This window comes from Myodes glareolus, chromosome 17, assembly GCF_982192425.1.
Source record: "Myodes glareolus chromosome 17, mMyoGla1.1, whole genome shotgun sequence".
NCBI lineage: Eukaryota > Metazoa > Chordata > Mammalia > Rodentia > Cricetidae > Myodes > Myodes glareolus.
The window spans coordinates 54,854,585-54,867,446 of NC_142042.1; the positions used below are offsets into that span (position 1 = coordinate 54,854,585).

General features: G+C 50.1%; 1 pseudogene; it reads right to left on the bottom strand.

Annotated features, from left to right (window-relative positions):
* Positions 1 to 3,747: 3,747 nt before the first annotated feature.
* On the bottom strand, positions 3,748 to 3,895 carry LOC125405695 (U1 spliceosomal RNA; annotated as a pseudogene).
* Positions 3,896 to 12,862: the final 8,967 nt, after the last annotated feature.

Sequence of the window (12,862 nt, forward strand, 5' to 3'; positions counted from 1 at the left end):
AGCTTAAAAATGATCATGTTTTATGAATACGAAACTTATATCTGCTCTTTTGGATAGCACAGAAAAGCACCCAGGAGGATCTATTTGTTTTAATCTCCTCTAGTCCGACGCTCCAAAGCGTCGCTGATAACCTGGAACTACGGCCTTGCAGTCGTTAACCAATACTTATATTTAATAGCACACTTGGAATGACTATACTGCACACATTGTCCAGTCAACCAGCACTTAAGGAAACATTGTATCATGTGATGGTTTTATTCCAAGGTTTTGCAGGAAGAGGCAGGCGCTGGTGGGGAGGAGGGTGGAAAGAGGCTGACTACTTTGGCTGGTTAGGCCAGCAGGAACCTGGGGCCCGTCCAGGGCATAGGTCGAGCTTGTTCCTTGGAGACTGCTCCTGAACCCCAAGTGGCTCCATCAGAGCTCCCAGTTTCTGAGTTCTCCCGGAGCAGATGGTGCTAGGGCCTCTTTTTCTTCTGCGCGCGTGGCCGTCAAAGGGCAGCTGCCCCATTCAGCTCACAGGGTGGGGCCTGGTCCTTTGGGTGATGCTCTGGGTACCTCTTGAATCTTCATCTTCCCTTGTGCCTTCACGAGTCAGGGTGGGATGAGGCCTGGCGACTCTGGCTGCTCATAACCGGGATAAGCTGCTGGCTTTGTATCTGCCTCCATCATAGGGATGGGTCCGACCCACCATCCTGCCAGACAAGTAGAGTGGTTTGCTGAGGTTCAGAAACTAGAAGGTGATAGAGTCACCCAGTGTGAGGATGTCGAATTCCATATTATATGTTTGTAGCTTGTCATGAAGCCCATGTCGTCTCTATGCTAGCTAACACCCTGTTCTGTTTGGGGCAGAAGTTTACTTTCTCAGTGAGGCTCTGTGTCTGGGCTGAACCCACGCACAAAGGATGACATTAGGGTGGAGAAGAGGCTGACCAGACCCAGCGCTCAGTGTATTTACGACCTGCAAGTGGTGGGCGGGATACCACACAGCTCCCTCAAGAAGAGGAAACTGACTTTGGGGAGCAGGGCATCCAGGAGCACTAGATGACCAGAGCTGCCCATGCTCCTACATCTCCCAGGGACCTTGGCCACAGCTCAGTTAGATTCCAGTAACTTGCCCAGATCTGGCTGGAAAAAACCCCCAGAATGCCAGGCCACCAGGCAGCCTTGCTGGGCAAGCCAGTCTCGTGCCGACCCCTCCCTCCTCTTGATGGAAAAGTACAGGCAGATTGGTGCCCTTCAGGCCTGCAGGCAGATGTATGCTGTACTCCACACATGCTGGCCCTGTGTTCTCCAACTGCGAATACTGCCTGGTTTGTCCTTGGGCCAGAGCTGGAGGAAAACCGCCCCCCCCAAAAGCAGTTTTTAAAAAATATCTGGAGAATATCCACAGTCTAAGTGGGTTGGGGGTGCAATGTCTTCTAGACAGGCTCGCTCGCATTGCAGCTGAGGACACTGTGCTCCTGCAGCAAAGAGGCAGGGAAGGAATGTGAAACTCTACCCCTCAAGGAGCAAAAGGGTTTTTTTTTTTTTGTTTCTTTGTTTTCTGTTGCATTTTTTTCCTTTCTTTCTTTTTGCCAGTTCCTATAGGGTCAGGCTTGTGGAGCCTGCTAGGAGTCTCAGCCCCCTGGAGGAGGCTCCTTCCCAAGCCTGTGGTGCAGCAGTGAGCAAGTCAAAACACCTGGCTGGATATCCCAGGTGCTCACCCGGGCCTCCCAGCTCTCCCCTCCCTTCCTTCCCTCCTTCTCCCACTCTCTGTCCCTCCCTCTCCTCTCCCCTCCCTTGGGCAGTGTGATACACAGTTTTCATATATGATCTCATGGGATCCCCTAACCCTGGCAGAGCTGGGCATGGCCCTTAACAGGCTTATTGGCGGTACCATGGAGTGAAGGAGTGCCCGTGAGCGTCACGTCACCTCTTCAGGCAGAAGTTTTTCCACCTCACAATGCTAGTGTTGAGTTGGATGAGCCCTGATGTCTCAGTGCCTTCTGCTTCAAAAGCTTTGGAGGGCTCTCATTCTGCTAATCAAAGCCCTTTTCCTAGCTGTGCTGGTAAAACCGTTCCTTTCCACACAGGCCACCTGCCTCATTCCCCAGCACACAATCTGCCTTGACTTTTCCAGAGATACTCACCTTGACTGGGTGGAGTCAGCCAAAAGCCGATTCTGGACACCCAAGGCCTGCTCTTCCCGATGTCCCCACACACAGTTCATGCTGAGGTGCTTACATCGGACACTTTGTGATTCCTGCAGGCCCAGCCCTGTGACGACAGATGGGAGGCATGTGTGCATGTGTGTGTGCGTGCATGTGTGCGTGTGTGCGTGCGTGTGTGTGTGCGTGTGTGCGTGCGTGTGTGTATGTGTAAAAATCAGGGTCTCAATGTCAGGGGCAAGAGTGAGAGATTTGGAGTGTGGATCATGGTAAATGTCAGAAGACTGTGCGAAGGGAGGTTTTTGACCAGGACAGAGGGAAAGCTGTGGTGATTCTTCCTTGGGCTAAAGTTCTTGATTTGGACTGAATGATTTGGGGGTACATTTCTTTTTTTCTAAACCAGGTGGCTAATGTTCTTTGAACCAACAGCGTGGGAACTGTATCCCTGAGCACTAGTGGGCTGGAAGGGTGTGAGGCTTGACTTTCCCCCTTAGCGGTGGCAGAGCAACGGCCGGACTGTCTAGTGCCTGGCTAGACTTGGTCTGGTGGCCTGGGGTGGGGGCGGGGCGTGTGTTGAGATGACTTGGAGAACAGGGAGGTCTTGGCAGCGGGAGAAGGGTGGACCGCCTTTTTGTCTCCTGTGTGTGACAAGAGAAGGGAGGGCAGAGGTGGTGGCACTGCCCTAGGCTCCCCCCCCCCATGTTCAAAATCCAGTTTATTGAATTTACAGTAAGGTTTTACGGGCTTTCCTGGAAGTGGCTCCTTCTGGAAACTCTGTGCTAGCAGTTTGGTGGCTGGTGTCTGGTTTGCTCGGGAGAGGTTGAGTCAGGCCTGTCTTGACGGAAACTCCTTTGCCTGGGTCACCCAAGGGGAGGAACTGGGGGCTCCCCTTGAGGAGATGGGCCATCTCATGGCTTGGCCTCCACGGGTCCGAACCTGACTCCACTCTGACGTTTTTCTTTGGATTTCCACCATCTGCTCCTCAGTGGAAGTGTGTTGAAAAGGGCACTCCTATAATTAGAGTCATTTTCATTGTTTTTCAAATTTTGCAAAGCGTCAGATGATGGTCTACTGAGGAAAATGAAAAGCCATCTTTCCAAGAAGGGACCTGTTGACTATCAGGGAGATAGGACTAAATTTATAGGCCACATCTAGATTAGAGCCCTTTGGCCCTGGTATGAGGTGCCAACGGCTGCCCACCTCCGGGCTGCCACTTGGAAATTCCTTTCTTGGCTCTCCCTGCATTCTTTGGGACTCTCTCTGTGTACTTTCCTCATCTAGGCTGAGATCTGACTGCAGGGTGGCTGACTTCCTCAGGCACTGTCTCTAGGATCTTTGAAAAGGTCCAGAAATACAGATTAGGAATGTGGGTGGTTGTGACACAAGGAGACCTTGACCAGGAGCTGATTCCTAGCTCCCTCCCAGCCTCCCTGACGTCAGTCCCTGAAGCACAAGTCACTTGTCTGTCCCATGTCCTTCTTGTTCCAGCTGCATGGGCGATGCTCTTAGCCTTCAAACCCAGGGACGTCCAGGGCCTGGAATAGGCTGGCAACTGTGGGAATTTTATTTATTTATATTTTAAATTAAATTTTTTTTTAAGAAGGAAAGAACATGAATGTAGAACCCCATTATCACAAATTAGGCAGGCAAGTTTCTCACATTTGGGGAAATTGCAGGGGTCACGAAATCCAGAGTGCAATGGATAAGCTCACCCTTCATGATCATGGGGTCCCCTGCCAAGTAAGTATGTGAAGTTGGATTGGTAAGTTTCCTCTAGACACTCATGTGTCATGTGTCCTCTCTATACACATGTGCCATGTGCCCTCTCTACACACATATGCCGTGTGCCCTCTCTGCACACATGTGCTGTGTGCCCTCTCTACACACATGTGCCGTGTGCCCTCTTTGCACACATGTGCTGTGTGCCCTCTCTATACACATGTGCCATGTGCCCTCTCTACACACATATGCCGTGTGCCCTCTCTACACTCATGTGCTGTGTGTCCTCTCTACACACATATGCCGTGTGTTCTCTTTATGAAGTTGCTTAGAACAGTGCCAGAGCCCCACTTCTTCGCAGGTAAATCTGAACCCTCTTAGAGCTAGGGAATCTTTCCATTAGTCCCTAGTGTCCAGAAACCATCCATACTGCTGTGGGTGTCACCATGGTCACCCAGCTAGGATTTCTACACAACCCTACAAGTGCTGGCCTGGACAGTCTCTGAGATTGCTGGTCTAAGGCACCACTGGGGTTCTGGACCAACTTCCCAGACGTGCCCATGTGAGCAAGCCTCTGTTCTCACGCGTGCCCAGTTTCCTGCTCTGAAGAAAGGAAAGTAATAGTAACTTGGCAGACTGCCGCGTGAATCAAACTCACCTGAGAGCATCTGGAACCAGGATGGCGCTGGCCGGAATCACCACCTCCTCCCGTCTTCCAGTGTGATGACAGGGGCACTGGAAACAAGTCTGTCTGAGGAGAAACAACAACACGGTTCCATTGAATACATTGTGTGTGCACCAGCGCACGGTCTGGCTGGGTTTCTTTTCTCCCACGATGCTTGTTTCCAGCAGGTAGGTCTGGGCCTGTCTATTTCAGACACTGAGCCCCTGGGGGAGGGGGTGGGGCTGTCAGCTGCAGGCGAGGCCAACTATGACTGTGACAATGACAGTAGCCATCTTACACTTACCACTGGGAGGCAGCAAGGACATACAGGGCCAAAGTGGACAAGAGATGGTAGAAGGACATACAGCTGGCTGTGGCAGCAGACCCAGACCTAGAACATGGAGTCGTTGTATACACATGTGCACTTGCATGTGCACACACAAAGCCAGTGCTGGGTGTTTCCCTCTATTGCTTGTCACCTTGTTTGTTTGAGACAGGGCCCTGTCAGTGAACCCAGAGCCTGCCATTTTCACTAGTTTCCACATGGCCTAACAGTGCAGTATGTTTATAAGGAAGGATTTTCCTGCCACTCTCCAGGTCTGCTCTCCAGGGCAGGTGAGGGCTCAGTCGTGTTGCTCAGGGATGCAGAGCCACAAGCTATGGTCCTGTCCCTGGCTCTGCGTCCCGGAGGGAGGAGCAGAGCAGAGGATCATGGCTAGTGTGGCTGATAGTATTATCATCTGCCTACAGGTCTGTCTCGTGTTGGATAGTGATGGGGAGTCAGTCACTCTACTAGCTATATTCCCCCCACCCCTCCCCCGACCTTCCTGACATGTTCCACCCAGTAACTCACCACACACACAAGTGAGAGCATCCCTGGCTGTGCCGGTTTTATCATCTAGTTGATAAATTAACAAGACAATGGAAGTAGACAAATGAATACTCCAGAGAATAACAGAGGGAGAGAGAAAGAGAGAGGGAAGAGAACACAGAGAAAGATAACAGAGAGAGAGAGAGACAGACAGACAGACAGACAGACACAGAGATAGAGAAAGAGAGAGGACAGAGAGAAGCAGAGACACACAGAGAGACAGACGAGAGAGAGAGAGAGAGAGAGAGAGAGAGAGAGAGAGAGAGAGAGAGAGAATGAATATCAGCAAGAATAAAGTTTAAATAGGTTCTGGCTGAGTGTGGGAAGCCGGGTTCATCTGATAGGCTACTTGAGATTCCAGGTGTGTCGTAGGAAGTGTGTCATAGGAAGGCCTCTGGCTATCAGTGGAGGGCAAGGAAAGGCACACCTGAACACAGGGGGTCGGTGGTGCTGTGGTTCCACCTAACCTCCCTCATGGCTCCAGGCTCTGGCAAACACATGGCTTTGATTTTCCTATAAGGCCATTCCCTGATTGGGAGGGCACCTTGCTCTAACAAGTAAACTGTAGGCTCACCGGTGGCAAGGCTTGTGGGAAAGGAGCCCAGCCAGATTTGTTTTCCCTTTAAGGGTTCAGAACTGGAAAACACAGAAGGAAGGGGATAGTGGTGGGCGGGTGTGCTAGATAATTTCTTCACGGCTGGGACAAAGTACCCGGCAAAAGCAATTTAAAGAAGGGCAGCTTGTTTTGATGTGCGAGGGTGTATCATGGTGGGGGGGCTGGTGGAAAGAGCAGGAGGCAGCTAGTCATGTGGTGTGTGCAGCCCTGCAGCCAGGAAGGAGGGATGCTCAGCTCAGTCTTCTCCTGTTACAAACAAATCACCACAGGAGATGGCTCAACAGTTACAATCCCTTGTTGCTCTTGTAGGGCGCCCATGTTTGGTTCCCAGCACTTACATGGTGGCTCACAACCACCCATAATGTCCAATTCTAGGGGATCTGATGCCCTCTTCCGACCTCCCTGGGCATCAGGCACACATATATATGTATATATGCATATATACACACATATATCCAGGAAAAACATTCATACGCACAAAATTAAGTAGATAAATATTTACAATATTTTTTACATTCTTTTCTTTATGTCCATTTGTCTGTACATATGTGGAGGTCGGAGAACAACTCGTGGGAGGGAGTCAGTTGTCTCCTATCGTGAGGACGTTGGCATTGAACTGGGGTTTTCAGGCTGGATGGCAAGCAGCTTTCCCTGCTAAGACTTCTTGCTGGCCTACACATCCTCTTCTTTATTCAGTGTGGAACTCCAGTCAGTGGGAAGGCACTGTCCAGTCAGGGTAGGTCTCCCTTAAACCTCTCTGGAAACACCCTCATGGATACACCCAGAGCTTGGTCTCTTAGAAGATTCTAAGTCTTAGCAAACAAGCTAAGGTTGAGAGAAGCCAAAGACTGGGGGGACTGAAGGGCCATGCCGCAGAAAGATAGTAGGAAAGACCCAGGAGGAAGTCATAATGACGGCGGGACACTGTGCAGAAGATGGCCAGACTTCCACTGCCCAGGACCGGAAGCTGCTTCTCAGTCAGAACCAACCTCCTGCTGCCGTCCTCACTGCCCCACCTATTTGCCTTCCTCTGGGTTCCTGACTCAAGAAACCCTTGTGACAAGAGGACACACTGCCCAATCTTGCTTATACACACAAATTTGCGAAGCCTAACGGATGCCTTGGTGGCCCAAAGAGGGAGGAGCAGACACACGTGCATATGCTTTTTCATGTGAATGCGTGTCCAGACTCACTTCCAACACACGAGTCCTGTGAATATGGGCAAGCAGCCGGACTCTGGAGACTGCTGAGGGAGGGGGCACGCAGGGGCCATCCTGGAAGACCTTCTGTGGAGTCCATTTGGCAGAACTCTTGGTCGTAGCAGGTAAAAATGCTGATGCCACTTCCCTCCAGAAGGAAGGTGCCATTTGAGATCAAATTATCTCCCCATACGTTGAGAATCTGACAAACTGGAGAATGAAAATTTGGATCTTAGGAACTGAGGTGGAGCAAAATGATGCTGGTTAAGAGCTGGTGACAATGATCCAGAGGGGACCAATTCCCTTTTTACCTTCTCTCTGCCCAAGGCTCTCCCGAGTGGCTGGTCCTTCTCCACGGTGGTTCTTTAGACACATTGAATATGTGATCAGGACCATGTCTTCCAGGCACCCACCTGCTACTGTTTGGATTATAGTTTGTGTCTGGAGGGTGGTGGTGGTAGTGTCTTGCATCCCTGGACCCTGGATCTGTAGTCAGGTCTCTTCTCTGACGCTCTGCTGGAGACCTTTGGCAAGTCATGGATATCTCCATTCCCATCTTCTCATGTGAAAATGGGAATGCTGCCATTGGCTGCCTTGTAGCAATCTTAGCCTCTCTTCTAGAGGTGGGGACAAAATGGCAGTGCTTGAGAAAGGTTTGTAAATAGAGCGTGGTGACATCTGAGGAGGTGACCTTGCTTTCTCCTTGTAAGGACTGTCCTTCACAAGTCTCCCCACCCCCCAGCTGGGTCAAAGTCACATTAGCACACCCCCAATGGATAGGGGGAGCTCAACAAACGGCTGTTGAATGTGATCACTCGCTGCTCACACACTCCTCGTTAACACTTGGCTGGGGCTTCTGGAGGATTCACCTTGCTGTGCTACTGATGAACCGCTCAGGTGCATGTGACCACAGAAGACTTCAGAGCCTTGCCAAGAGAGAATAAACAGCAGCCACGCACCCAAGTTCAGGGTGTCTTGAAAGCATGAAAACCCAGTGAGTGAATGACCTGGGGAGAAAGTAGCTCGTGGGAACCACCTCACCATTCACCGAGGCAGGGCAGGGCAGGGCAGAGGAAATGTTCAATGAATTCTTCTAGGAGCTTCCAGAGGAGATGGTTTCCAGGAACGGGAGGGCTGGGGGGTGAGCTAGGCTTTTGGAGAAGGGGTCACAGAAGATTCTGGACACCTGAGGGTCAGAGGCTTCTGCAGCTGCGGTGGTAAGATGCCATCAGAGAGGCTCAGATTCCTTGGTGACAGATTAGTTAGAGGTGTGTATTTATGTAGCACACACGGGAGAAACATTTTAGAGAAATCCTAAATAGAGATTTCTGTACATTGTACCCAGTAAAGACGTCCTGCCTTTGTTGTTTAGAACTGGGACCTAGAAATGGAACCTGGAGAAGTGGCTGAACAAAGAGGGCAGGCACCGTGATTCAGTCTAGCTTAGAATTTAGTTCAGCTGCAGCTTGGTGCTGTTGAGTTGATGCTCCATCGAGCTTCCGGCCATCGCTTCCTCCTACAGCTCCCAAGGCTGCAGACATAACCTCAACAGGTTTACTCTTAGGAGGAAGGAAGAAGGGAGGCACCCGATGCTTTATTCCCATTTCAGAATGGGAAACTGAGGCACAGAGCAGGATGCGGGACTTAGTAAGGATGGGAGGAGCCACCTGTAGAACTGAGAACAAACTGGGATTTGGTTAAGAGTGACTGCCATCCAGCACAGTGTGTGTGTGCATGTGTGTGTTTGTGTGTGTGTGTGCATGTGTGTGTGTGTGTTTCTGTTCATGTTCCTCTCTGATCCTCACTATTCAAATGGGACGCACTGGAGACGACACAGTTAAAAAGGGATCCCCTTTTCTGAGGAGCATGTGCTATCAGGCACATCGCATAGTGTTTCTTAATCGGGTGTGCTTATCAGTAAATAGGAAATATCAATCACCCCTACCTTGCGGCATTGTTGAGAGGGGGGTCATTGAGGTTACTCGGATCTAAATATCAGAATCCATTTCTGAACTCCAGTGAACACACGAGACATCAGTCAGCAGTGCCCACTTGGTGGAGACCACACACTGGAAGTACTGACCTCAGACCGCGCACTACTTTCTTCTGTGGGAGGAGCCGTGTTAGTCAGCCTGGATACAGACTAATAACGTGAGTCTGTGCTCCGTTACAGTGACTTTCTTTGCCGTGTTCCGGTGTAGGGGAGAAAGCTGGTCTTGGATGCCAACCATGTGCTGAGTGTGTTACATAAGGGATTCTTAGCCCCCCCTGGTTCCACTAGGAGCTGCTAAACTCCGAGGAATTGCCCACCCAACTCCTTTTCAGTCTTTCTTCTCAGCTCCCCTGGCACCTGTTGTTTCTCCTCTTCGAAGCGAGCTTTGCCTCAGAGCCCGCCCCCAGATATTCTCTTTTCATGGTGACTTCTACCTTGGAAGACTGTTTCCCTTCCAGTACCATAGACGACTGCCAACCCCACATCAATTCTCCAGGCTTCAGACTAAACAGTCAATTACCAATTACCTCCCAGAATTTTCCTGTTAAGTACATCCAATTCCCCACATTCCAAATAGAACTTACCATCTTCCTTACATACTTTTTCATGATCCCTAGTCTGGTGAGCAACACACCATCAAAGCACACCCCTCCCCCCTTGCTGGAGCTAGAAACTGATTGGAACGCTCCCTTTCCGTCCCATCTCCACATCCCTCTGAAATCAGGTCTTGCCGATCTGCTCTCCTCCACGTCTGTTTCTCCATCCAGCTTCTGGTCCTGGTTCTAATTTAGGCCCTCATTTTCTGTTGGCTTTCAGTCTTGCTTCCCTGAGCATCAACCTCAGTTCCTTTTTATCAGAGTAACACATTCATGAGTATGTAAGGTAGCATGTTGCGTGCCTAGCTTCCTATTGTGCTTAAATGAATGAGAAGCCACCCATGAACTCACCTTGCTCTCTGGCTTCCCACTGTCTCTCTCCCCAGATGGGAGAATAATACCTCTAGCCCCTGCTGTGTGGCCTGACACACCTATCCTCCTGTTTACCTGCTAAACAACTCAGCTTGAGGTTCACATCTGTTGGGCAGACCCTCGTGATTCACCACCTCTGCCTTAGCACAACACACACACACACACACACACACACACACACACCCCTACCACAAGTTATCCAAGCTTGTCACCTGGTTGAAACTCTCTTGAGAGTGATGGCCAAGGTTTAGTCACGTATCTCCCTGGTTCATTCTGGTGTTTAGCACATAAGGGGAATTCAACCCATGCCTACTGACTGAATAATGAAATTACACAAGACTTAAACCCAGGTTTAGCTACGGAGTAGAGGGGAGCCAAGCTCCGGTTCCTGCCACTAGAGGGCACTCTCGCCGTGCTCTTCACAACCCATCGCTCATCACAGCTCTGAGCGGAGCTGGCCAAGGCGCTCGGGGTCTGGTGGCCTGGTTCCTTACTGGGCTCCTGTCAGTCTCTTCGAAGCATTCTGTATTTCTCTATTTGCTCGTCTCACGCCATGTTTGCCCTGGACACACACAACGCTTAACCGCAGCAAAGGCAGACCTTTTCTCACGCCTTTAGCTCTGGCCCAAAATTGTTTAAGTCGTCAGAGAACATTAATTATTGACAGTTTTTTTTTTTTGAGGGTTCCAGCCTCCTGTTGCTTTAATGCTTTTGAGCAACACAGGATGTTTTTGTTATGTAACTGGACATATGTTTTTGGTAGAAGGGTTGGGGTTGCCTGAGACCCCATTGCCAGGGTTGCCTGGCAATGCTTAGCCCTGACCATCATTCTAGGGTGCATACTAATCAGTATGCATCTCACAGCATTCCTGGGTGCCCAGTATATGACCCTTTTAAAGTTGGTGCCCAGTTGTGACATAAGCTTCACTCTTATTTTAGGAAGACTATTGCGTAAGTATTGTATTCTTCAGCCTCATCCTTAACGACGCCTCTTCATGGAGTTCCATAGGGCTTTGCACTATAAAACGACAAACTCTTGTGTTCAGTATTGCGGGTCTCTTTTTAGAGAAGGCGGGGATTATGCAGAGTGATAGCAAAGGAGAACTATCAAGCGGTCCAGGCTTTGTGCCCCTGGAAAGTCAGTGACAGCAAAGGGGGCTGAGATACAAGGCGGTGTCTGTCTTTCTGTGCCCTGGGGCCCAATCCCCATCAGCCCATGATATGGGGTTAAAGAAGGAGTGTTTTCATGCAGAGGAAGTTCCTGGGGCTTGTGTGTAGGGCAGAGATAAGGAAGGGGGAGAGGAAAGGGAAGGGCTAAGGAAGAAGTATCAGGAGGGCTGGTGAGGTGGGGTGCTGTGGAGACAGTTTCAGCTGCTTGGCCAAGAACAGTCAAAAGAGAGTTCTGGGTAGGGGACTCTACCTTGATCAAAAGAAAACATATGGGGAAAGAAAATTATAAAATACCTATGGTTTATTATTTGATTACCTTTTAATAATTGGAGAAATTCCAGAACATTTTGAATCACATTTTTTTCCTATTCTTGGTTGCTAGAATCTTTTTTAAAATGAGACTTTATTGAGTCGGGATCCCAGGGAGCTCTGGGACTGTGTGGGGAGAATGAGGGTCATGGAGTAATAACTGGATAGCTGGTTATCTCTGAGAAGATACACAGAACTGAACGCAGGAATTTACGCGCAGTTTCACAGCCCAAAGCCCCGTGGAGCTCCATGACGAGGAGCTGTTATGAATGAGGTGGAATACTTATATTCTATTCTTTAAAGTATACCAGTGAAGCTTATTTCATAAGGGTAGGACTCCTCCTTTACGACGTGAGATCTGCTAGGGTTGCCTGAGCATCTGTGGAGGAGGTCCCATGGCTTCTAGAATCCCTTTCAGTTCTGAAGTCTGCGGCTTCATTAAAATGGCAAGTCGCCAGGCCGGCTGAGTATCTTTCCTGTTGCTCCCACAGATGGTCTATAAAAAGCAGGGGTGCACAAGGAGATAGTGGGCTTTTGACCCACGATGGAGGCTTCTTTCTAGCAGCGAACCCAACCTTAGGATCCTAAAATCACCCCTCCCCCAACCACTGAGAGATCACCCTGCATCGCTGTGCATATAGTCAGAACCAGGTTAGCTCCGGGAACAGCTGCTGAGGACATTCTACATTCTGCAACTGTGTGGATGGTGGAGGCACACGTGTCTCAGAGGCACAGCCACCCCAGGTCAACTCTGAGAGATGGAGCTGTGGGAACCAACAGCAGTAAAGAAGCGGTCCCCGCATGGCTAGAAATAAGCCCCAGGAGGGAGTATGACAGCTGAGGACAAGCTTTGTTGAAGAGCCATTTATGTGTGCGTGTGCACATGTGTGTTAACATGTTCCTTTGTGTGTGTACATGTGGAGGCTAGTGGACAATATCAGGTGACATTCCAGGAACACTGTCCACCTTCTTTGGGACAAGGTCTCTCATTGGCCTGGAGCTCACCATGAGACGAGGCTGGCCAGAGGGCACTAGGCCTCTTCCTGCCTCTACCTCCCCAGCCCTGGGATTCCAGGTGTGCACTATTACATCTGGCATTTTTGCATGGGTTCTAGGGGTTGAGTTGAGTCCACAGTCAACTGACCATCTCCCCTGCCCTGAAGAGGCCGTCGCTCAGTAAATTCTAAGGGGTGAACTAGGGCTTCC